This window comes from Moschus berezovskii, chromosome 3 (genome assembly GCF_049115385.1).
Source record: "Moschus berezovskii isolate FMDL1 chromosome 3, NW_MosBer_1.0, whole genome shotgun sequence".
Taxonomy (NCBI): Eukaryota; Metazoa; Chordata; class Mammalia; order Artiodactyla; family Moschidae; genus Moschus; species Moschus berezovskii.
In genome coordinates, this window is record NC_142462.1 from 56,108,119 (window position 1) to 56,132,004 (window position 23,886).

The 23,886-nt window shown below is 41.1% G+C and overlaps 1 long non-coding RNA gene and 1 pseudogene across 1 annotated transcript in view; one reads left to right on the forward strand and one right to left on the reverse strand.

The window, feature by feature from the left end:
* The first annotated feature begins 5,548 nt into the window (after window positions 1-5,548).
* The window catches only part of LOC148778330 (uncharacterized), a 54,520-nt gene continuing 36,182 nt past the window's right edge, over window positions 5,549-23,886 (forward strand). The window contains exon 1 of the long non-coding RNA XR_016036395.1: window positions 5,549-5,999. This is a non-coding gene — a long non-coding RNA (uncharacterized LOC148778330). The remainder of the gene's footprint in view (window positions 6,000-23,886) is intronic.
* On the reverse strand, window positions 6,015-6,456 carry LOC129551936 (large ribosomal subunit protein uL22m pseudogene; annotated as a pseudogene).

Here is a 23,886-nt window from a genome sequence, read left to right on the forward strand (position 1 = left end):
AGCATTAGCAACTGATTTTAATAATTACAAGAAAAATATGGCCAAATTGTCTGGGGGCTGGAAATGGTTTGAGAGCCCTTAGCTTGAGCCCTCCATGACAAAAGATTAATTTTATCCTACAGAGTTCTGAGAAAACTAAGTTTGGACCAGAGTCCCATAAGAATCCAACACTCTTAAGAATGCTTAAGTGGCTAGGATGTTTGAATGAGGAAGAGCAAAATGTTTGGAGACATTTTTGTTTGTCACGATGGGTGGGAATGCTACTGGCACATATCTAGTGGGCAGAGGCTAGTTGAAAGTGAAAGTCGCTCAGTTGTGTCCAACTCTTTGTGAACCCATGGAGTCCATGGAATTCTCCAGGCCAGAATACTGGAGTGGGTAACCATTCCCTAGGCTGCCATCCATTGGGTCGCTAAGAGTCAGACATTGACTGAGCGACTCTCCACTTTCACTTTTATGCATTGGAGAAGGAAATGGCAACCCACTCCAGTGTTCTTGCCTGGAGAATCCCAGGGACAGGGGAGCCTGGTGGGCTGCTGTCTATGGGGTCGCACAGAGTCAGACATGACTGAAGCGACTTAGCAGCAGCAGCAGCAGCAACCATTCCCTTCTCTTGGGGATCTTCCCAACCAAGGGATCAAACCCAGGTCTCCCACCTTGCTGGTGGATTCCTATAATGCAGCAAACAGTTCCACAGCAAATGTTCATCCAACCAAAATGACAATAGTGCTGAGGTTAAGAAACCAGCTCTGAGGCACTGAATTACCCCCCAGAATGTCGCTCTCAGGCAAAGCTTAAAATGCAGCTCCTTGGGTTCCCACCCAAGCTACTCAGGCTTAGGCCCTGTGAGTACACTCAGATATGTACATTTTAGAAATCTTCCCAGGTGATGTTAATGTATGCTAAAATGTAAGAGCTATTGAACTGAAATAATAGAATCTAAAGAACTCATTTATATCTAGAGAACTACCATCACATGTTTAGCAAGGATATATGTTTAATGATAACAGAGAAAACTTTTCAGCTGCAAAATACTGCAGAGACAAAGCAATAGTATCAGAATAATCTGCCCACAATCACAACCTGCTCCAAAAAGATAGGGGAGTTATAAAGAAGATAAACTGCCATCACAGCTTTACCCTCTAAGTAGAAAAGATAATTTCCTAGACTTCTGAAGGTATTTTTTAAAAGTTTATCAATATGAAAAACAAATCAGCTCTAAAAATCACAATTTTAAAGGCAATCTGTATTCCTAAAGTATTGCAAATTCAAGAATTTGAAATTGAGATATATGAAATTAAAGGGAATTTATTATAAATATCCTTACCAGTACATGTCATAGCAATGGGAAACTAAGCTTTATAAAGCAATCTGTATGTAAGTTTGTTGTCATGTTCCATTAACCCTAAAAGTGTAAATTTTAAAAGAAATAGTGCCAGGAACTCTCCCTCTCTTGCGGGGTGCATTAGAAGCTCCCTCATTCCAGAAAAGGCAATAGATACACTTTCCTTCTTCTCTGTCCAATTAAGTCCCCTCTAGAAGGAGTTGCTCTTATTCACAGAAGTGCATCCCACCCCTTGAAGGTCGGGAATGTGTGGTGGTCATCATCCCTGGGACATAAATGGAAAATTCAGCCCAGAAGCATAAGCACAAATAAGGGGAGCTTTGTCCCTGGGTTGATGTAATAAGAATCTCAAGGCTGTAAACCCAGATAAGCAGTCTGAGAGAAACAACTTCCTGGGTAGTAAAAGTATTGCCTTGTTTGTAAGAGTAAGTTTTTTCTGACTTGGGGAACAGAAGGCATTTTTGCAGACTGTCAAGACCCCTGAACTCTAGAAAGGCATCTAGAAGATAAAGGGAGACTGGAGAACGCTTTCACATTCCGGTAAACTTACCGTGTTTATAAACTTTGTGCTAGCCTTTTTCATTTCTTTTGGAGGAAACCAAAGTTAAATTAGCCATACATAAGCCAAATTGCCATTACAGTATTGCTTATTCTCAAACCCAGATAAGCTTCTATGGTCTGGACCAACTCAGAGTGAGTAAAAAGTTTGGGAGACACAGTTTACCCTGGGGAGTAGCATTCTAGGGGGGTTCACTCCCAGAAGCAGTAACGCATATCCACAGAGGAAGGAGAGCCATCAAAATCCTTAGGACAAGATAACTAATAAGGACATACTATATAGCACAGTGGAGAAGGAAATGGCAACCCACTCCAGTATTCTTGCCTGGAAAATCCCACGGACAGAGAAGCCTGGTAGGCTACAGTCCATGGGGTCGCAAAGAGTCAGACATGACTGAGCGACTTCACTTTGACTTTGACTTTGATATAGAACAGGGAACTCTATTCACTACTCTTTAATGACCTATATGGAAAAGAATCTTAAAAAGAGTGGATATATGTATAACTGATTCATTGTGCTGTATGCAGAAAGTAATACTGTAAACTAACTGTACTCCAATAAAATATTTTTAAAAAGAAAACAAAATCAAAACCCCAAAATCCTTAGAATATTACATAAAGAACTCTTTCAGTTTAAAATTTTCTACAAAAATCCTTAGGACAGAAAAGACAACATCCCCAGGGCCTCCCCTATCCTCCCAACATCACCCTACTGACATCCTTGATAATCACACAAGGCCACCCAGGCCCTTTTTCGTCCTTGGGACTCTCATACCTTGTCTCAATGCCTATCCCTCATAGCGTTCAAGGCTTTCTACCTCCCTCCCCAAAAGAGAGATATTCAAGGCTCATTCTGCTCAGTTCTTTCAAGTTGAGGAAATTAATGTAACAGAACTCACTGCTGCTGCAGCCCACTAATGCACAAAAAAAGCAATTTGTTACCTTTATGGGGATTCAGAATATATCACCTCAAAATATGCCACTTTGGCATCCTGATTATTTTGAATTAAGGTACTTGAGATTTGGTGCAAGAAGAACAGTCTGACCTACATATCACCTCCTGAAAGAGAGATAAGGTAAAAGATACCCTGTGGGCTTCCCTCTTGGCTCAGATGGTAATGAATTCACCTGCAATGCAAGAGACACAGGTTCGATCCCTGGGTCAGAAAGATGCCCTGGAGAAGAGAATGGCAACCCATTCCAGTATTCTTGCCTGGAGAATTCCATGGACAGAGGAGTCTGGCGGGCTACCATCCATGGGGTTGCAAAGAGTTAGACACAACTGAGTGACTTTCACTTCACTTCAAAAGGTACCCTGTAGCAGGAGGGCAGAAAGCAGCCCTGGTACACCTCTGTACATATGTAATTACATTCGTTTTTCTCTTGTTAATATTGTCGTAGCCACATGTTCCGGGAAACAAACTCACTCAGAAGGACAATGCAGACCAGCAGGCCCAAGGCAGAGTCTCCTCTTAGCCAAGGACCCCGACCAACATTTGTGAAAAGCTTTTATACTCCATGCGTACGTGTCTGAACCCACCACTCCAAATACCTTGAGACTTACATAAACCAAGGAAAATACAACCCCAGTAACCCCATTATTTACGTGCTATGTGCTCATGTGCTCAGTCGAACAGTTAGCCAATAATCAATAAGCCCGAGGTTACATTCCGATAGATACAGAAAATTTATGGCCTGTCTGGAGGAATGGGTGATTAGTGTATGTTTTCTCTTAGGCGATGAGTAACCTAGATACGATCTTCAAGGTTCCCCTGTCTGGAGGGGGTCTTATCCTTCTGTTGTCGTTTTCATAGGCACTAAACACAGAGTTCAGAGTCCATTGGAAAGGTGGCTGAGCATGATCAGCATGAACAGGCCTAAGATGGAGTCCAGGCCCAATGAATTTCTTCTTCAATATGTCTTTCATTACTAGGGGTTCTCAGCCAAGAAACTAGAAGGATAGAGAGAAAATAAGTTTTCCTTTTCTACACCTCCTTCCAGAAAATATTTACATTTAAGAAGCTGTTAATAACAAAAAAAGTAATTGTTAATCCAACATAAGTGATCTGTAAAGGTAAATTTTCAAGGATCAAATCTCCCGATGGAGATCTTCCACCCCCCAAATCATCTTGGGTAGTTAGAATGTAAGCCCTGGAAAGATGAATCTTGTAAAGACGAGTCAGCTGGAGAGTTCTCTACTGTTAAAATCCCATTGAGAAATGGAAATGCCCTTCCCCAAAATTATGTCTGAAACAGAAAAGTTAGATAGCATTATACCTGGAGCCTGCAGCGCAAATTCCTTTATCTTCAAAAACAGCAACAGTAAATTCCCAAAGAGAGAGCACTTCACACTGAAAAAGCAACCAGTCATTTTCCATTCCCTTTGCAGGGAATGAGGGTAAGTAAGAAAGACTGTCTCTCCCTTGGCCTCGCTCTGAACCAGCTCATCCGTCTTGGAAGCTGAACTGCTTCCAATGCAGATATCACAGGTATTCATGGTCTCATTAACTTACTGTCTCTCCACTAAGCATAGCAATGGTTTTAAAGCAGGCTGTTATGTAAGGAAGAGTTTTCTTCTGTTGTTATAATAAATGTTAAGCTACAGAGCTGAGAACGTGGCGAATATTTTCAAAACCACAGACAGAAGAGGCATCAATGAAAAAGCGCTGCAGCGCAGAGTGAAAGCACTGGAGAACTGAGCCTCCCTCCTGCTCGAAGAGACAATTTCTGCCCTTCAGGTTGTGCGGTCCCGGCTGAGGCAGGGAAAGGCGGGTCGAACAGCCTTTAATAGTTTACAGCTGAAGACCATTTAGGTATCAGCCTTTCTCTCAACAGAGGAGAACCCATGTGGCTCGTGGGTAGTGGGTCAAACACAAATTCTAATCCTGAGTCATAAGACTAATAAAGTTTAGCTCTAAGATATAGAATGAGTGCTTTGCCTGCCATTGAGGAAGAAAGGTATAAAGAGGGAAAGAGAGATGCAGCACTTCAGCACCACTTCTGTCACTCGGTTATCCTCATTCACTGAAATGTAAGCTGTGTGTGGCAGGGCCTTGTGTCTGTTTTACTCACTGATGTATTCCCAGCACTGAAGCACAATGAGTGGTACATGTTAGGCGCTGAAAAAATACTTTCCAAGTGAATCAATATATTATTGTTGTCTTGAAGAAGTCAAACAGACAGCCCTTAGGGACTATTTCTTCACTGATTATTTCCCTATGTGCCCCCACAGCATTGCTGCTGCTGCTACTAAGTCACTTCAGTCGTGTCTGACTCTGTGCAACCCCATAGATGGCAGCCCACCTGGCTCCCCTGTCCCTGGGATTTTCCAGGCAAGAACACTGGAGTGGGTTGCCATTTCCTTCTCCAATGCACAAAAGTAAAAAATGAAAGTGAAGTCGTGTCCGACTCCTAGTGACCCCGTGGACTGCAGCCTGCCAGGCTCCTCCGTCCATGGGATTTTCCAGGCAAGAGTACTGGAGTGGGGTGCCGTTGCCTTCTCCGCACAGCACTGCTACCCTTGTCCAAAGAGCATGAGTGCCTAAGTGGCGTTGTGTGAAAAGAAGCTGATAAAATGTCAATGGTGATGCACTGGAGGAAAGCCGCAAGGCCAGAAGGTACAGATGGGGGTTTTGCGGTGGAAGTTTTACTGGTCAGAAGGGAAGAGTGGCCAGAGCTACATGTGAATGCAGATATGCAGATGTTAGCGGAGTGGAGAGTGGCAAGGGCAGTGACGGTGGCAGCCAACCAGAGGGAGTTTGTTTAACCAGAGCAGGAGGGCTGTTTAAGCAGCCAGTTTTCTGCTGGCTTTGGCCTAGAGCCTAGTGAGGATGAGCTACCAGCTACAAATGGAGCCAGGGAAGAGGAGGGCAAGCAGAGGAAAGTTGAAGAATTAGGGCAGACTGGTCAAAAAGGACTAGCCATTTTAGTCTTCCATAAAAAGGAAGAGCAAGAGGGACAGAGAACACAAAAAACAGAAGAGAATCTTATCAGACATCCTGGAGCTTCCGTGATGTTCTCAACACTGTATCCTTTTATTGTTTTCACCGAAGGTATCTTGGCCTTGGTTCTCTGAAAAATGAAGACTTTGGAACTGGTAAGTTGTTTTGTTTCATAAAACTAATTTTTGTTTGTTTTTAGAAAACCAGTAGTAAAGTCTATACTGTGGATTCTGAATTCCCCCATCGTACAGTGTGAATGTGATAGTCGTGTTTCGAAGCTCCTGAATATCTTCTTTGGTGTGGGTTACACTGTCTTTGGGCCTCATGTGGAGGTGAGGGGCCATCCACCAACTTCACAAAATAATCCCATGATCCCAAAGCCACCCCCATGGTGATATCGATGTGTACCAAGTACTGGCCTTGCCCTGAAGTGGACTCAGCCATATGTAAGTTGGATCTGAATCCCACATGGTGATCTCCCACTGCTATATCTTTGGCTTTTAAGAGAACCTCTTTTATTATTTGGGCCCCTGTTTTTTGGTCACTGAATTCCAGCTGAGCCAAAGCCTGGTCAAAGGACATTCCTCATACCAGTTTTGCCAAATAACACATCTTTGCTGCACTTTGTCTTCAACAGTGGTAGATTTCAGCTGGTATCTGAGAAAGTTCTCCAGGTAGTTGTGAAGGATACACAATTTTATTATTCTCCCATTTTCGAGAAATTTCAAGAGAGGCACTGGTGTGGATATGTGATTAGGGTAAAATGTTGTAAGATGAAAGAAGCCCCAAGATCAGCTTCCCCCTCACATCCATAACACATCCAAACATTCTGGTCTTGCAGCCACCATCTTTCCTGGGACTTGTAAGTTGCTTATTTAGGAATGTGGTTTGGGGAGCAATAGGGCAGGACAGGGAAGGGGAACAGGGAGGGAAAGAGAATCAACACAAGGATATGAAACTGAGCTGACAACTGCTAAGGACAACTGGTGCTTTCTCCTGCCCAGAGCTTCTGAAGAACTGATGGAAAGCTCCTCTGAACTCTCTACAGGAGGGAAGACATGTTAGAAAATTAACATTGATAACAGCGTTACCTAATTTGCAGATGTTGGTCAAATTTTCCCACTTGTCCTTTCCTATCCTTTTTTCATCCATGATCCAATCTGGGGTCAAATGTATTCACAGTTCTCCTGACTCCTTCATGTCCTCTGATCTGCATGAGTTCCTCAGTCTTTCCTTATCATGACCTTGACACTACAGAAGAGGACTGGCCAGTTATTTTACAGAATGTGACTCAGTTTGGGTTTGCCTGATAATGTTTCATGATTCAGCTGAGGTTGTACACTTCTGGCAAGAACATCTCAGAAAAAATATTGTACACTTCTCAGTGCATCATATGACCTTGATGTGTCTTACTAGTGGTGATGTTCATCTTGATCATCTGGTTAAGGTGGTGTCTTCTAGGTTTCTCTAGTGTGAAGTTATAATTTTCTCCTTTGTAACCAATATATATTCTGTGGGGAGACTCTTTGAGACCATGCAAATACCCTGTTTCTCCTTATACTTTGCTCATTGATTTTAGTATACATCAGTGGTTCTTACCTATAACACTTACTACTAGATACTGGCCTAATGTTGACTTTCTGTATTCTTCATTCCTTCTACAGTTATCAATTGGAGTCACAATCTAAGTAAGAACTAAACTTGCCTTTAAACACTTCTGAGAGTTTAACAGCCCTAGATAAAGGTATTGGTTTGAGACTTGACTAAAGGAATAAGTGAGAAACAGAACTGATGGTGTTAGGAGAGGGAAATTAGGTACTTGCTGGTGGTTTTCATTTAGGGACCAATAATTTGACTTGTTATAGGGAACAGCCAGAGATGAGGAATGCATAGTCAGAAAGTGTTTCAGGTATGAAACATAAAACAGCAGTGTCTTCTATAGTAAAAGGAAACCCACTTTTGCAGATATCCCAAGATTAATGTCGGAAGAGAAGAAGGGCATAAAGGTAGCAGCTGCAAAGATGCAGAATAAAAGCAAAGAAGAAAAAATAAACTTGATACATCTGCTTACAGGAAGACAGAGAAGTTGTCTGAGGTGAAAAAAAAAAGGGAGGGGTGGAGGAGAGATTTAAGAAGAAATGAAGGTTTTAGGTCACAGTTAGTGATCCCAACAAAGAAAATTAGAAAATTAGCCAGAGGTGGAAAACTCCAGAACCAAGATAAGGAAAGAGATGGGTCTTGCAGAGTAGGAGTCTGATAGTCCCAGTTCAGTACAAGGGCCTTGTCACTCAGGGATCTGGGAAAAAAGAAATGGAAGGGAAGGAAGAGAAGGAAGGACAAATAGAATGTAAAGGGCATCCTGGCCATGAGTTTTTACTTATAGTGACAACAGCTGAGCTCAATCCATCTTAAGCAGAAAGATACTTTGTGGGCTCCCAGACCTGGAAAGTTCAGGATAGGAGCTGACAGAGGGTTGCCAGCCCCCAAGACTCAAAGTTATAGGCCCATATCTCGCCCTCTCCTCCCTACCCCACCACACTAACTCTCGGCTCTTTTTCCTTTTGGGTGTTGGCCTTACTGCTTCCCATCTCAGATGGGCTTCCTCTGTGCAGACAGGGAAGATGGCTGCCTATATTGCAAAGCTTCCATTGTCTCAGCTTGGCAGCCCTGGCATAAACACAGACTACTATATTCCAGAATCTCCTTGTCATGACCAGAGAAGAACTCTGATTGGCCCACACTTTGAATCAGTCATTGCTTCTAGAGGGATGAAATATTGTATGACTGGCCAGGCCTGAGTTAAATGTTCACACAGTGCTTGGGAATCTAGGTAGGACCAGGATTAACAGAATCACTTAGGATGGCAGTTATCCAAAGTAAAGATAAGTGTTCTTACCAGAACAAGGGCAGGCAGGGTTGCTAGAAACATCAAGAGATGCTTCCTACTAAAGACTCCCAGGAGTAACTTCTGGAAATAATAATAGTTAATTTAATTATAGTAATAGAGGATATTCATTAAGTGTTACTATGTGACAGGCTCTGTCCTAAGCCCTTTATGTGTATTAAATCTTTAAATCTCCTAGCATGTCCGGATACTACTATTATCACCCTTATACTGAAGAGGAAACAGACACAGGTAGGTTAAGTCATTCATCCAAGCGCCCAGAGAAAAGAAGCAGTAGAGCAAGGACTTCATCCAGGAAGTCTAAGTGAAGATCCTGGGCTCTCAACCACTGACATAGGATCTGAGTACAGTAGACATTTGAGAAATAAAGATAAAGTCAAGGAAGAAAAAATACAGTTTGAAAGGAAGCCACAAAGGAGGGTTGAATAAATCCCCACAAAGAAAGTATAAATCTATCAAACCCTGTGATATTATAGCACTTATAGGCACTTAGAGTACAATAAAGACACTCCTTGAAGTCTAAAGGTAGGTACTAGAAAAGAATAATGTAGAAGACCAGTGCATTGTATCCATGGGGAACTCAGATAAAGCTACTGATAATTTTTTCCAAATTTTTGCTATTGTGGTAAAATACACATAACACAGAATTTACCATCTTAACCATTTTTAAGCGTAGAGTTCAGTGCTATTGTGTATATTAACACTGTTGTACAAATATCATCACCATTCATCTGCAAATCTCTTTCCATCTTGTGTTGCTGTTCAGTTGGTAAGTTGTATCCAACTCTTTGTGACCCCAGGGATGGTAGCATGCCAGGCTCCTCTGTCTTTCACTGTCTTCCAAAGTCTGCTCAAATTTCTGTCCATTAAATCGGTGATAGTAATATACCTGTTAAACACTAATTCCCCATTCCCCTCCTCTCTCCAGGCCCTGGCCACCACCATTCTACTTTCTGTCTCCATGAATGTGAGCACTGTAGTATCTCATATAAATGAAATCATACAGTATTTGTTTTTTTTATGACTGGCTTATTTCACTTAGCATAATGCCTTCAAGGTTTATCAACATCATACCTTATGTCAGAATTTCCATGCTATTTAAGGCTGAATAATATTCCATTGTGTGTATCTGCCACATTTTTGCTTATCCATTCATCCATCAATGGACAAGGCTGTTGATTTGTTATTCTTCAGTGGTGGAATAGAGAAGAATTTAAAGCATGTTATTTTATTTACTAGGGAAAGCAATAAATAGGCCATTGTCTTTATCCATCTTTTCCAGAAAAATACTCCTTGTACTTGCCGCAATTTAAACTAATTGGAGTAGACCAAGAGTAGAAGAAACCCTGTGCTCATTGCAGCATTGCTTACAATAGCCAAGATAGAGAAAAACCTAAATGTCCATACATGAATGGTAAAGAAAATGGGGTATATATACACAATGGAAGATTATTAATCCATAAAAAAGAACAGAATTTCACCATTTATAACAACATCATTGTACCTTGGGGGCTCTATGCTAGGTGAAATATTAGAGAAAGGCAAATGCATACGATCTATCTAATATGTGCAATCTAAAAGCCCGGCCTCATAGATACAGATCACGGGTTGCCAGAGGAAGAGGTTGGGAGTGGGCCAAATGGGTAAAGGGAGACAAAAGTAACAAACTTCCAATTATAGAATAAATAAATCATGAGGATATAATGTAAAGCATGGTAACTATAGTTAATCATACTATATTGCACATTTGAAATTTGCTAAGAGTAAATCTTAAAAGTTCTTATCACATACACACACCCAAAAAAAGTTCTGTGTGTGTGGTGATAAACGTGAACAAGACTTACTGTGGTGACCACTTCCCAATGTATACAATTATAAAATCATTTTGTTGTACACCTGAAACTAATATAATGTTGCATTTCAATTACACCTCAACTTTTTAAAATGTGAAAGTTCATATAAAGCACTAAGTCAAAGAAAAATACTAGTTACTATTAATACTATAATTATTATTAGAAATGTATCAGTCCAGGAATCTATGCTTTTATTAGTGTTTTTTAATACATTTATATAATGTGGAAAAAGGGTAGAAGGCAACAAAAACACCAATACTAAACCAAAGCTCCCTGTGACACACATAGCTTACTTGGATAACATGTATATCTTTATAATAAACCTGAAATCTTGAGAATAGAGAATGTCTATAAAAAGCTTTGGGGACATGTACAGTGCTGGAAATGAGCCAAGCGTTACTGCTATCCTAGGAAATCAGTTCCTTGAAGACTGCTTCTGAAAGTATGGTTCAGAATAGTCAGCCCAGGAGCCTCTGAGCCAGGCAGCAGCGGTCCTGGGAGGTTCTGACCTATCTGTTATTCTCTGGGCACTGCACTCCACCCTTGTCACCAGTGGCTTAGAGCCCCGTTACTCTTTGCCTCAAGAAGCATGTTGCAATATGACCCAGACATGCAAGTGCCCTCTAACTCTCCATACTATTTCCACAGCTTTGAACTTGCACCCAGTTTGCCCATGTATTTCTTATCTGTGAATTTTTCCTAGTATTTTCTTTATTTCCTCTAACCCCAAGGTCTCGCTGACCTCCTTAGGGGCTGCTGCATGTTCTACAAAGACCCAGAGGAGAATTTGAATTGGCACACTACATTCTGCCAAGCATACAATTCTGACTATAGCAATCTGCCTCAAGAAAGACCCTTAAACTTTCATTTAGTCCAGTCTTTTAACTTTTGTCATTTCTGAATATAAACATTAAGTCTGAGACTGAGCATGAACTGTCCCTTTTCTCAACCCACCTCACTTACAAATGAAACACTATCCCATTTTTAGACATTTGGAAGCATTTCTCACATTTTAAATTAACTGTGTTCAGCAACCTTCATAGAAAATTCTATTATATTCTTACCTAATCTTATTCACTAAAATTTCAACCTGCTATTTGTCGAGGGACAGATTGCCTCAATACTGGTTGTCCTCCAGTATCTTTTTTCCCCTTCTCTTATAGTGATGGAACCCTTGATTGGTGGACATTACATGGGACGTCCAGTATAAAGTTCAGTATAAAGATGGCATTGTTCAACCTCCTGTACCGTTAAGCATAGTCATGTTACTAAGAGCTGGCCAATTGCATATAATGGAAGGTATGTTCAACTCTGGGATGTGTCTTAATGGAAGAAAAGGACCATCTTTCTTCTATTTTCTATCATGCTGCTTGTAGTGTGGGCGTGGATGTGCTGGTGTGTCATATTGGACTGTTTGGGTAAGGGCACTATTTTAAGTATCACAGAACTATGAGATGCAAAAAACTTGGATCCCTGAATGATTTTATGGCTCCATGCCATGTCTGGAACGATCTATTTCTTGACTGTAACTTGAAAGAAGATAAATTTCTAGCTTTTGTAAGTCACAGTTACTTTGAGTCTCTGACATATAAAGTGGAACCTATATAATAAATAGATCTGAAGGTACACTTGATAGAGATAACCTTAAGTATAGCAGATGCAGTGGAAATGAGTAGAGAATTTGAAGGCGCCCTTGCCTGTGTTTGGGGGAATTCCCTATTTTGTAGCCTTCAGTGAATGATCCTGATCCTTGATTTCACTGTCTCTGGAAATTTGGGCTCAGGTGTGTAATACAGTCTTGACCAATCAGGTGCTTCTGCTCAAGACTTTAAACCTGGAATGAGTGAGGCAAAGGAGCTGGAAGGGTTAAGAATTCATCTGTGCCCTCTGGAGCCTCCAGGGGCACCCAAGCATTTAGTGGGAGCAGCAGACATGTCGCTATCATATGTCCTTAGACATGATTTGGGCTCTGATTCTCACCTGGGTTTTAAGCATGGCCTACCTGGAAATGCTTGACTTACTTCAAGAGCCTTTTGAAAAATTGCTTTTATGCTTAAATCAGGCAGAATTTCCCATTTGCAACTAAGAATGCTGACCTATATGCTCAGGGGAGAGCTACCACACAATTATGGTAAAAAACACTCTATATGTTTTTTCTTTTACAACTGTTTCAGTTTAATAACATATCCATATAACCGCTAAAGGCTACTGAATATTTTTCAACTTTGGCTATCATATTCATATGGTTTTTCATCCTCATACTAAAGAGGTGTTCTCATTTCAGTGGATGAAATTTATTTCTATGCATGGTCTCTGATAACTTCTCCAACTAAATCAAAACCATTCCAAATTAAGGGCCATCTCTTCTTACACTGAAATTTTATTTTAGGAATATAATTAGTTACTTCTGTATTCCATTACATAAACCAACAAAGGAAATAAAAAGCCTATTGGACCCAGAACCAATCCTAAGAAAACATCACCAATAGTCAATAAACAAGAGAGGGAGACAGTTTATAAGTTTCCCTCAGGGCAGCCCTATTTTTATGTGTTGAAAACAAACATGGATTTTGCATTTGCTTCCACAAGACCTTCTAGAACTAACACCCAAAAAAGATGTCCTTTTCATTATAGGGGACTAGAATGCAAAAGTAGATAGTCAAGAAACACCTGGCATAACAGGCATATTTGGCCTTGGAGCACGGAATGAAGCAGGGCAAAGGCTAATAGAGTTTTGCCAAGAGAACTCACTGGTCATAGCAAACACCCTCTTCCAACAACACAAGAGAAGACTCTCTACATGGACATCAACAGGTGGTCACACAGAAATCAGACTGATTATATTCTTTGCAGCCAAAGATGGAGAAGCCCTATGCAGTCAGCAAAAACAAAACTGGGAACTGATTGTGCCTCAGAACATGAACTCCTTATTGCCAAATTCAGACTTGAAGAAAGTAGGGAAAACCACTGGACCATTCAGATATGACCTAAATCAAATCCCTTATGATTATACAGTGGAAGTGAAAAATAGATTTAAGGGACTAGATCTGATAGATAGAGTGCCTGGTGAACTATGGACAGAGGTTCATGACATTGTACGGGAGACAGGGATCAAGACCATCCCCAAGAAAAAGAAATGTAAAAAAGCAAAATGGCTGTCTGAGGAGGCCTTACAAATAGTTGTGAAAAGAAGAGAAACAAAAGGCAAAGGAGAAAAGGAGACATACCCATTTGAATGCAGAGTTCTAAAGAACAGCAAGGAGAGATAAGAAAGCCTTCCTCAGCGATCAATGCAAAGAAATAGAGGAAAACAATAGAATGGGAAAGACTAGAGATCTCTTCCAGAAAATTACAGAAACCAAGGGAACATCTTATGCAAAGATGGGCTCGATAAAGGACAGAAATGGTATGGACCTAACAGAAGCAGAAGATATTAAGAAGAGACGGCAAGAATACACAGAAGAACTGTACAAAAAAGATCTTCAGGACCAAGATAATCATGATGGTGTGATCACTCACCTAGAGCCATATCCTGGAATGTGAAGTCAAGTGGGCCATTGGAAGCATCACTACGAACAAAGCTAGTGGAGGTAATGGAATTCCAATTGAGCTATTTCAAATCCTGAAAGATGACACTGTGAAAGTGCTGCACTCATATGCCAGCAAATTTGGAAAACTCAGCAGTGGCCACAGAACTGGAAAAGGTCAGTTTTCATTCCAATCCCAAAGAAAGGCAATGCCAAAGAATGCTCAAACTACCGCACAATTGCACTCATCTCACACGCTAGTAAAGTCATGCTTAAAATTCTCCAAGCCAGGCTTCAGCAATACGTGAACCATGAACTTCCAGAGGTTTCTGGTTTTAGAAATGGCAGAGGAACCAGAGATCAAATTGCCAACATCCGCTGGATCATCGAAAAAAGCAAGAGAGTTCCAGAAAAGCATCTATTTCTATTTTATTGACTATTCCAAAGCCTTTGACTGTGTGGATCACTATAAACTGTGGAAAATTCTGAAAGAGATGGGAATACCAGACCACCTGACCTGCCTCTTGAGAAACCTATATGCAGGTGAGGAAGCAACAGTTAGAACTGGACATGGAACAACAGACTGGTTCCAAATAGGAAAAGGAGTACGTCAAGGCTGTATATTGTCACCCTGCTTATTTAACTTATATGCAGATTACATCATGAGGAACGCTGGGCTGGAGGAAGCACAGGCTGGAATCAAGATTGCTGGGAGAAATATCAATAACCTCAGATATGCAGATGATATCACCCTTATGGCAGAAAGTGAAGAAGAACTAAAGATGAAAGTGAAAGAGGAGAGTGAAAAAGTTGGCTTAAACCTCAACATTCAGAAAACTAAGATCATGGCATCCAATCCCATCACTTCATGGGAAATAGATGGGGAAAGAGTGGAAACAGTGGCTGACTTTGTTTTTCTGGGCTCCAAAATCACTGCAGATAGTGATTGCAGCCATGAAATTAAAAGATGCTTACTCCTTGGAAGGAAAGTTTTGACCAACCTAGATAGCATATTAAAAAGCAGAGACATTACTTTACCAGAAAGGTCCATCTAGTCAAGACTATGGTTTTTCCAGTGGTCATGTATGGATGTGAGAGTTGGACTATAAAGAAAGCTGAGCACCGAAGAATTGATGCTTTTGAACTGTGGTGTTGGAGAAGACTCTTGAAATTTCCTTGGACTGAAGGAGATCCAACCAGTCCATCCTAAAGGAGATCAGGACTCCTTTAGGAAGGACTGATGTTGAAGCTGAAATTCCGATACTTTGGCCACCTGATGTGACGAGCTGACTCATTTGAAAAGACCCTGATGCTGGGAAAGATTGAGAGCAGGAGAAGAAGGGGACGACAGAGGATGATATGGTTGGATGGCATCACCGACTCAAAGGACATGGGTTTGGGTGGACTCCAGGAGTTGGTGACAGACAGGGAGGCCTGGCATGCTGCGGTTCATGGGGTCCAGAGTTACACACGACTGAGCAACTGAAATGAACTGATCTCCAATTTCTTGACAAACATGCTCAACACTCTGTGATATTTTAAAGCAGACAAATACGTAGAGTGTTCTAATCTTTCCTGAGCTACTCTCAAACACCTCTTCTTTATAATGCAGTTTTGGTTTATTGGTGATTTCCTGCATCCTTAAACTTCCATTAAGGTTAAGCTGTCATGACTAAGTTTATACTTATACGCATATCTCTTCTATATTATTTAGGATTAGGTTCAAGTGTAAGAAACAGAAAACTCTAAGTTACTGTGGCATAGACCAAGATACGGGCTTCTCAGATGACTTGGTGGTAAAGAATGCACCTGCAATGCAGGAGATGTTGTTTCTATCCCTGGGTCAGGAAGATACCCTGGAGAAGGAAATGGCAACCACTCCAATATTCTTGCTTGGAGAATCCCATGGATAGAGTAGCCTGGCAGAGACTATAGTTCATAGGTTCACAAAGAGTTGGACACAACTTAGCAACTGAGCATGCAGACCAAGATATAAAGTTGTTTCTCCCTCAATTAACAGAGTCCAGAGGCAGCTGCCCAAGATCAATATGGCAACTCCATGATCATCAAGATTCAGGCTTCAACTGTGTTACTACTCTGTCGCTTTATGCATGCTATGTCGCTTCAGTAATATCCAACTCAACTTTTTGCAACTTTATGGACTAAGCCCGCCAGGCTTCTCGGTACACTGCATTCTGTAGGCAAGAATACTGGAGTGGGTTGCCGTGCCCTCCTCCAGGGGATCTTCCTGACCCAGGGATCAAACCCACATCTCTTATATCTCCTACACTGGCAGGTGGGTTCTTTGCCACTAGTGCCACCTGGTACTCTGTTACTTTAGCAAGTTCCCTCATATTACAAAATTGCTACTGAGTGGCAGCGATCACATCTTCATGACATCCAGAAGATCAAGAACTCTCTCTTTAATGACACTGTCTGAAAATTATACAATACTGCTTCTTATATCTCATTGAACAAAACATGGATAAACCTAACTGTTGAATATGGCCCTTTAGTGATATGATTTGCATTTCCAAATAAATTGGGAGGAGAGAGAATGAATGTAGGCAACCAATGGTTCTTCTACAATGTGCTACTGTTTTACTTTTCTGATAGATTATGTGTTGCTTTTCAAGTAGATTTGAGTTAAGTCAAATGGAATAAAGAATACATAGTAGTTAAGAGCCCAGGTATCACAATCAGACTAACCTAGCTTCATACGCACTAGGTTTGTGACTTTAGACAAAATACTTAATTTCTTTATGGTCTGTCTCATCAGTAAAAAGTAGATAGTGATGTCTACTTCATAGTGTAATTACACAGATTAAATGAGATTTTATATATTCAATATATGGCAGATTAAAGATGACCACAATTTCTTTGACATCCCTCCCATTGAGAGGTGATGTCAGTGTTCATTCCCCCCTGAATCTAGGTTAGTCTTCTGAGCATTTTGACCAGAAACTATGACAGTCATGAGGCTGCGGCCCTATTTAACATTACCTGATGCTGGAGTTGACCAAGTCACCATTGATTGAGTAAACTTCTGAGAGTAGTATAATACTAGCTTGAATTATTTTTCCTTTCTCATAATTACACAGAATTAGACTGTTAGCAAAGTATCCTTATTTATGCTCTCATCTTCCACTTCTGTCTCTTGGAATACTTGATCTCAGAAGCCAGGTACCATCTGGGAAGTATGACCACTGTGAGACCACCATGCTGTGAGAAGCCTAAGCTATGTGGAGATTGGGGTCGAGGAGCACTGTCATGCCAAACATGTGAATACAGATGCCATCTTGGAAGATGCCCAGTGGAAGCTCCAGCTTCCCTAGAGGATGCCATGTAGATCCTAGGCAAATTGCCCAGCACAATAGAAAGGTTATTTTAAGTCACTAAGTTTTTTGGGGGGGAGAATAGTTTTTCACAGTGGTAAATAATCAGAACAGTATACAGAAGCACGTGCTAAATACTCAACTGTGGGGCTGACCCTGATTTAGGTTTAGCAGTGAGAACTCAGTGCCTCTTTGGAAGTCCTCCAAAGATGATACCCTGGATGAAAGATGTCATACGTTGATAAAGAAACACATACATTACTTTTATCACAGTTTTGTATTCTTACTATTTTGATAACAGGATTTAGTTGATTTCCTTTGTAATACTGTGCATTTTATTCTATAAAATTAAATACCTTATGCTGAGATAAAGTCCATACAACTTCAACTAACTTCCAAAAGAATATGTGACAAAAAAGAAATAAGGAAAAAAATTAAGAATCCCTGTTGGATTACTAATTATTAGAGAAATACAAGTCAAAACTACAATGAGGTCCCACTCACACCAATCAGAATGCCATCATTAAAATGTTTATGAATAACATGCTGGAGAGAATATGGAGAAAAGGACACCCTCCTACATTGTTGGTGGGAATGTAAATTGGTACGGTGACTATCTCCTTGCAGTCCAAGGGACTCTCAAGAGTCTTCTCCAGCACCACAGTTCAAAAGCATCAATTCTTTGGCGCTCAGCTTTCTTCACAGTCCAACTCTCACATCCATACATGACCACTGGAAAAACCATAGCCTTGACTAGACAGACCTTGGTTGGCAAAGTAATGTCTCTGCTTTTTAATATGCTATCTAGGTTGGTCATAACTTTCCTTCCAAGGAGTAAGCGTCTTTTAATTTCATGGCTACAATCACCATCTGCAGTGATTTTGGAGTCCAAAAGAACAGTATGGAGCTTCCTTAAAAAACTAAAAATAGAGTTACCATATGATCCATTCCTGGAGCATATTTTTGGACAAAACTATAATTTAAAATGATACATGCATTCCTATGTTCATTCCATTCCATTCCATTCAGTCGCTCAGTCATGTCTGACTCTTTGCGACCCCATGAATCACAGCACGCCAGGCCTCCCTGTCCATCACCAGCAGCACTATTTACAATAGCCAAAAATATACAAACAACCTAAATGTCCATCAACAGATGGATAAAGAAGATGTAGTGTGTGTGTGTGTGTGTGTGTGTGTGTGTGTGTGTGTGTGTAATGGAATATTACTCAGTCATAAAAAAAGAATGAAATAATGCCATTTTCAGCAACATGGATGGACCTTGAGATTATCATACGAAGTGAAGTAAGTCAGAAAGAGAAAGACAAGTACCATATAATACCACTTATGTGTGAATCTAGGATATGACACAAATGAACTTATCTACAAAAGAGTAACAGACTCACAGACATAGAAGACAGACTTGTGGTTGCCAAGGGGAGGGGAATTAGGAGAGGGTTAGAATGGGAATTTGGGATTAGCAGGTGCAAACCATTATATCTAGGATGAATGAACAATAATGTCCTTTTGTAAGTACATGAAGCAGAGTCCCCTTCCTACCCACCTCCACAGACTTATGGTGAAACTGTGATAGGAGCTTAACATAAACTTTTATCACGTTAAGCCACTGAGATTTTGGAGTTACATTATTTAAGCTGTACTTCCTAGGATAAGGTCTAATTATAGAAGGATAGTTTTATGCCCATCAAAAAAAGCCTACCAGAAAGAGAGACTATGATGAGGACAGAAAAGTTTAGCCAGGCTAACATAAAAAGACAAGAGTGATTTTTGAAGACTACAAGCTATCTCATAAACGATCTTAGCTTTGGCCTTGCTGCTCTGGAGTCCCACCTTGTCTAGGCTCCGCTAGCTTCCCCATGCAGATCTTGGGCTCCTGGTTTATTCCTTGAGGCCACCCCTTTGCCTCCTTCTAGGCTTCTTCCAGGTTCTCTGAGGACTGGCTGCCGCTCACTGTTGACCTCTGCTGCCTTGAGCACCATTCTCTGTCTCCCCTTGGCTCAGGCTGATCTCCTTGGCTTCATACTATGTCTCATTCTCAGCCTTGGCCTTAGGTCTCCTGGCTTAAATCCCAGCCAGGACCCAAAATGGCCCATGCCCAACATCACCTGATGCTAGAGCTAACCCAGTCACCCTTGGTTGAGTGAACTTCTGAGGGTTAGTCCAACACTAGTTTGAATTATTCTTCCTTTCCCATAATTTGAGTTCATCAAATTAGAAAAATATCTGTATTTATACTCTCAGCTGTTCATGTCATTGATCATATATAGCAGGAAAGGGAAAAAAAACCCTATTTATCAAGCATCTTACTATGTGTCAGCCAATGTGTTAAACACTTCTGCATTTCATTTACTCATTGCCAAAATGCTCCTTTGAGAGGGGTATTTTAGCTGAATGTTTACAGGAGAAAAAAACACGTGCTACAAGATGAAGTTATTGCCTAAGATCACACAACTGGAAGTGGAGCAGCAAATCTGAACCAGGTTCATCTCCTTCCAAAGCCCATTCTCTTTCACTCCACAGTGTTAAACTAACTCTGGCCACTCCATTCTGGTATGATTATTCAAACAGGCATATAGAGTTCTAGGTGAGCCTGGGGGAAATGCTGCTGTTGTAACTCAGTCGTCAGTTGGGTCCAACTCTTTGTGACATCATGGACTGCAGCATGCCAGGCTTCCCTGTCCCTCACTATCTCCTGGTGTTTGCTCAAACTCATGTGCATTGAGTCAGTGATGCTATCTACACAGTTCACCCTCTGTCTCCCCCTTTTCCTCCTGCTTTCAATCTTTCCCAGCATCATGTTCTTTTCCAATGAGTCAGCTCTTCACATCAGGTGGTATTGGTGCTTCAGCTTCAGCATCAGTCCTTCCAGTGAATATTCTGGGTTGATTTCCTTTAAGATTGACTGGTTTGACCTCCTTGCTGTCCCAGGGACTCTCAGAGTCTTCTTCAGCACCACAATTCCAAAACATTAATTCTTTGGTGCTCAGCCTTCTTTATGGTCCAACTCTTACATCTGAACATGACTACTGGAAAAACCATAGCTTTGACTATAGAGACCTTTGTTGGCAAAGTGATGTCTCTGTTTTTTAATATGCTATCTAGGTTTGTCATAGCTTTTCTTCCAAGGAGCAAGCATGTTTTAATTTCGTGGATGCAGTCACCACCTGCAGTGATTTTGGAGCCCAAGAAGATAAAATCTGTCACTGCTTTCACTTTTTCCCCTTCTATTTGCCATGAAGTGATGGAACTGGATGTTATGATCTAAGTTTTTTGAATGCTGAGTTTTAACCCAGCTATTTCACCCTCTTCAAGAGGCTCTTTAGTTCCTCTTTGCTTTCTGCCATTAGAATGGAACCATCTGCATATCTGAGGTTGTTGATATTCCTCCTGGCAGCAATCTTGATTCCAGTTTGTGATTCATCCAGCCTGGCATTTCAAATAGTGTACTCTGCAAAGAAGTTAAATAAGCAGGGTGACAATATATAGCCTTGATGTACTTCCTTTCCCAATTTGAACCAGTCCATTGTTCCATGATCAGTTCTAGCTGTCGCTTCTTGTCCTGCATACAGGCGTCTCATGAGAGAGGTCTGGTATTCCCATCTCTTTAAGAGTTTTCCACAGTTTGTTTTGATCCACACAGTTAAAGGCTTTTGCATAGTTAATGAAGCAGAGTAGATTTTTATTTTTGGAATTCTCTTGCTTCTTCTGTGACACAATGAATGTTGGCAATTTGATCTCTGGTTCCTCTGCCTTTTTTAAATCCAGCTTATATATTTGGAAGTTCTCAGTTCACATACTGCTGAAGCTAGCTTGAAGGATTGTGAGCATTACTTTGCTGCTGCTGCTAAGTCACTTCAGTCGTGTCCGACTCTATGCGACCCCATAGACGGCAGCCCACCAGGCTCCCCTGTCCCTGGGATTCTCCAGGCAAGAACACTGGAGTGGGTTGCCATTTCCTTCTCCAATGCGTGAAAGTGAAAAGTGAAAGTGAGGTCTCTCAGTCGTGTCCGACTGAGTGACCCCATGGACTCAGCCTACCAGGCTCCTCCATCCATGGGATTTTCTAGGCAAGAGTACTGGAGTGGCTTGCCATTGCCTTCTCCTAGCATGTGAAATAAGCACAATTGTATGTTTGAACATTTTTTGGCATTGCCTTTCTTTGGGATTGGAATAAAAACTGACCTTTACAATCTTATGGCCACTGCTGAGTTTTGCAAATTTGCTGGCATAATGAATGCGGCACTTTAATAGCATCATCTTTTAGGATTTTAAATAGCTCAGCAGGAATTCGATAACTTGTTCATAGTAATGCTTCCTAAGGCCCACTTGACTTCACACTCCAGGATGTCTGGCTCTAGGTGAGTCATCACACCATATGGTTAACTAGGTCATTAAGACCTTTTTCATACAGTTCATCTGTATATTCTTGCCACCTCTTCTTAATCTCCTCTGCTTCTGTTAAGTCCTTTCTGTTTTTCTGTCCTGTATTGTGCCCATCTTTGCATGAAATATTCTCATGAAATTTTCTTAAAGATATCTCATCTTTCCCATTCTATTGTTTTCCTCTATTTCTTTGCATTGCTCACTTAAACAGACTTTCTTATCTCTCCTTGCTATTCTTTGAAACTCCTCATTTAGCTGGGTATATCTTTCCCTTTCTCCTTTGCCTTTCATCTCTCTTTTCTCAGCCATTTGTAAGCCTCCTCAGATAACCACTTTGCCTTTTTGCATTTCTTTTTTGTTAAGGATGGTTTTGGTCATCACCTCCTATACAAGGTTATGAACCTCTATTTAAAGTTCTTCAGGCATTCTGTCTACCAGATCTAATCCCTTGGATCAATTTATCACCTCCACTGTATAATTATAAGGGATTTTATTAGGCCATACCTGAATGGTCTAATGGTTTTCCCTACTTTCTTCAATTTAAGCCTGAATTTTACAATATGGAGTTCATGATCTGAGCCACAGTCAGCTCCACATCTTGTTTTTGCTAACTGTATAGAGCCTCTCCATCTTTGATTGGAAAGAATATAATCAATCTGATTTCGCCATTGACCATCTGGTGATGTCCATGTGTAAAGTCTTCTATTGTGTCGTTGGAGGGGGGTGTTTGCTATGACCAGTGTATTCTCTTGGCAAAAAACTGTTAGTCTGTACTCTGCTTCATTTTGTACGCCAAGGCCAAACTTGCCTATTACTCCAGGTATCTCTTGACTTCCTACTTTTGCATTCCGATCTCCTATGAGGAGAAGTACATCTTTTCTTGGTGTTAGTTCTAAAAGGTCTTATAGGTCTTCATAGAACCACTGGACTGTAGCTTCTTTCGCATTAGTGGTTGGGGCATAGACTTGGATTACTCTGATGTTGAATCGTTTACCTTGGAAATGAACTGAAATCATTCTGTCATTTTTGAGATTGCACCCGAGTACTGCATTTTGGACTCTTTTGTTGACTATGAGGGCTACTCCATTTCTCCTAAGGAATTCTTGCCCACAGTAGTAGATAAAATGGTCATCTGAATTAAATTTGCCCATTCCCGTCCATTTTAGTTCACTGATTCCTAAAATGCTGATGTTCACTCTTAGCGTCTTCTGCTTGACCATATCCAACATACCTTGATTCATGGGCCTAACATTCCAAGTTCCTATGCAATATTGTTCTTTACAGCATCAGATCAGACTTTATTTTTACTGCCAGACACAACTGATCATCATTTCTGCTTTGGCCCAGCCTCTTCATTCTTTCTGGAGCTGTTTCTCCACTCTTCCCCAGTAGCATATTGGACACCTACCAACCTGGGGGGCTCATAGTTCAGTATCATATCTTTTTGCCTTTTCATAATGTTCATGGGGTTCTTGAGGCAAGAATACTGAAGTGTTTTGTCATTCCCTTTTCTAATAGACCACATTTTGTCATAACTCTCCACTATGACCCACGTGGCTTGGGTGGCCCTGGAAGGCATGGCTTATAGCTTCACTGAGTTACACAATGCTGTGATCCATGTGGTCATTTTGGTTACATCTCTGTAATTGAGATTTTTGTTCTGTAGGCTGTAGAGTTACAGTTCTTGCTTCTTCTGTCTACACTCTGCTGGATGAGGATGGGAGGCTTGGGCAAGATTTCTGATGAGGGACTGGCTGTGGGAAGAACTGAGTCTTGCTTTGGTGGTCAGGGCCATGCTCAGTAAATTTTTAATCTAATTATCTGCTGATGTGTACGGCTATGCTCCCACCCTGTTTGTTGTTTGCTATTTGTAAACTCAGTCCTGGAGCCTACAGGCTCTATGGTAGGGCTATTGGTGACCTCCAAAAAGGACTTATGCCAATATGTGCCTCCCAGGACTGCTGCTGCCAGCGCCCCTGCCCCTGCAGCAGGCCACTTCTGACCCACGCTTCCACAAAA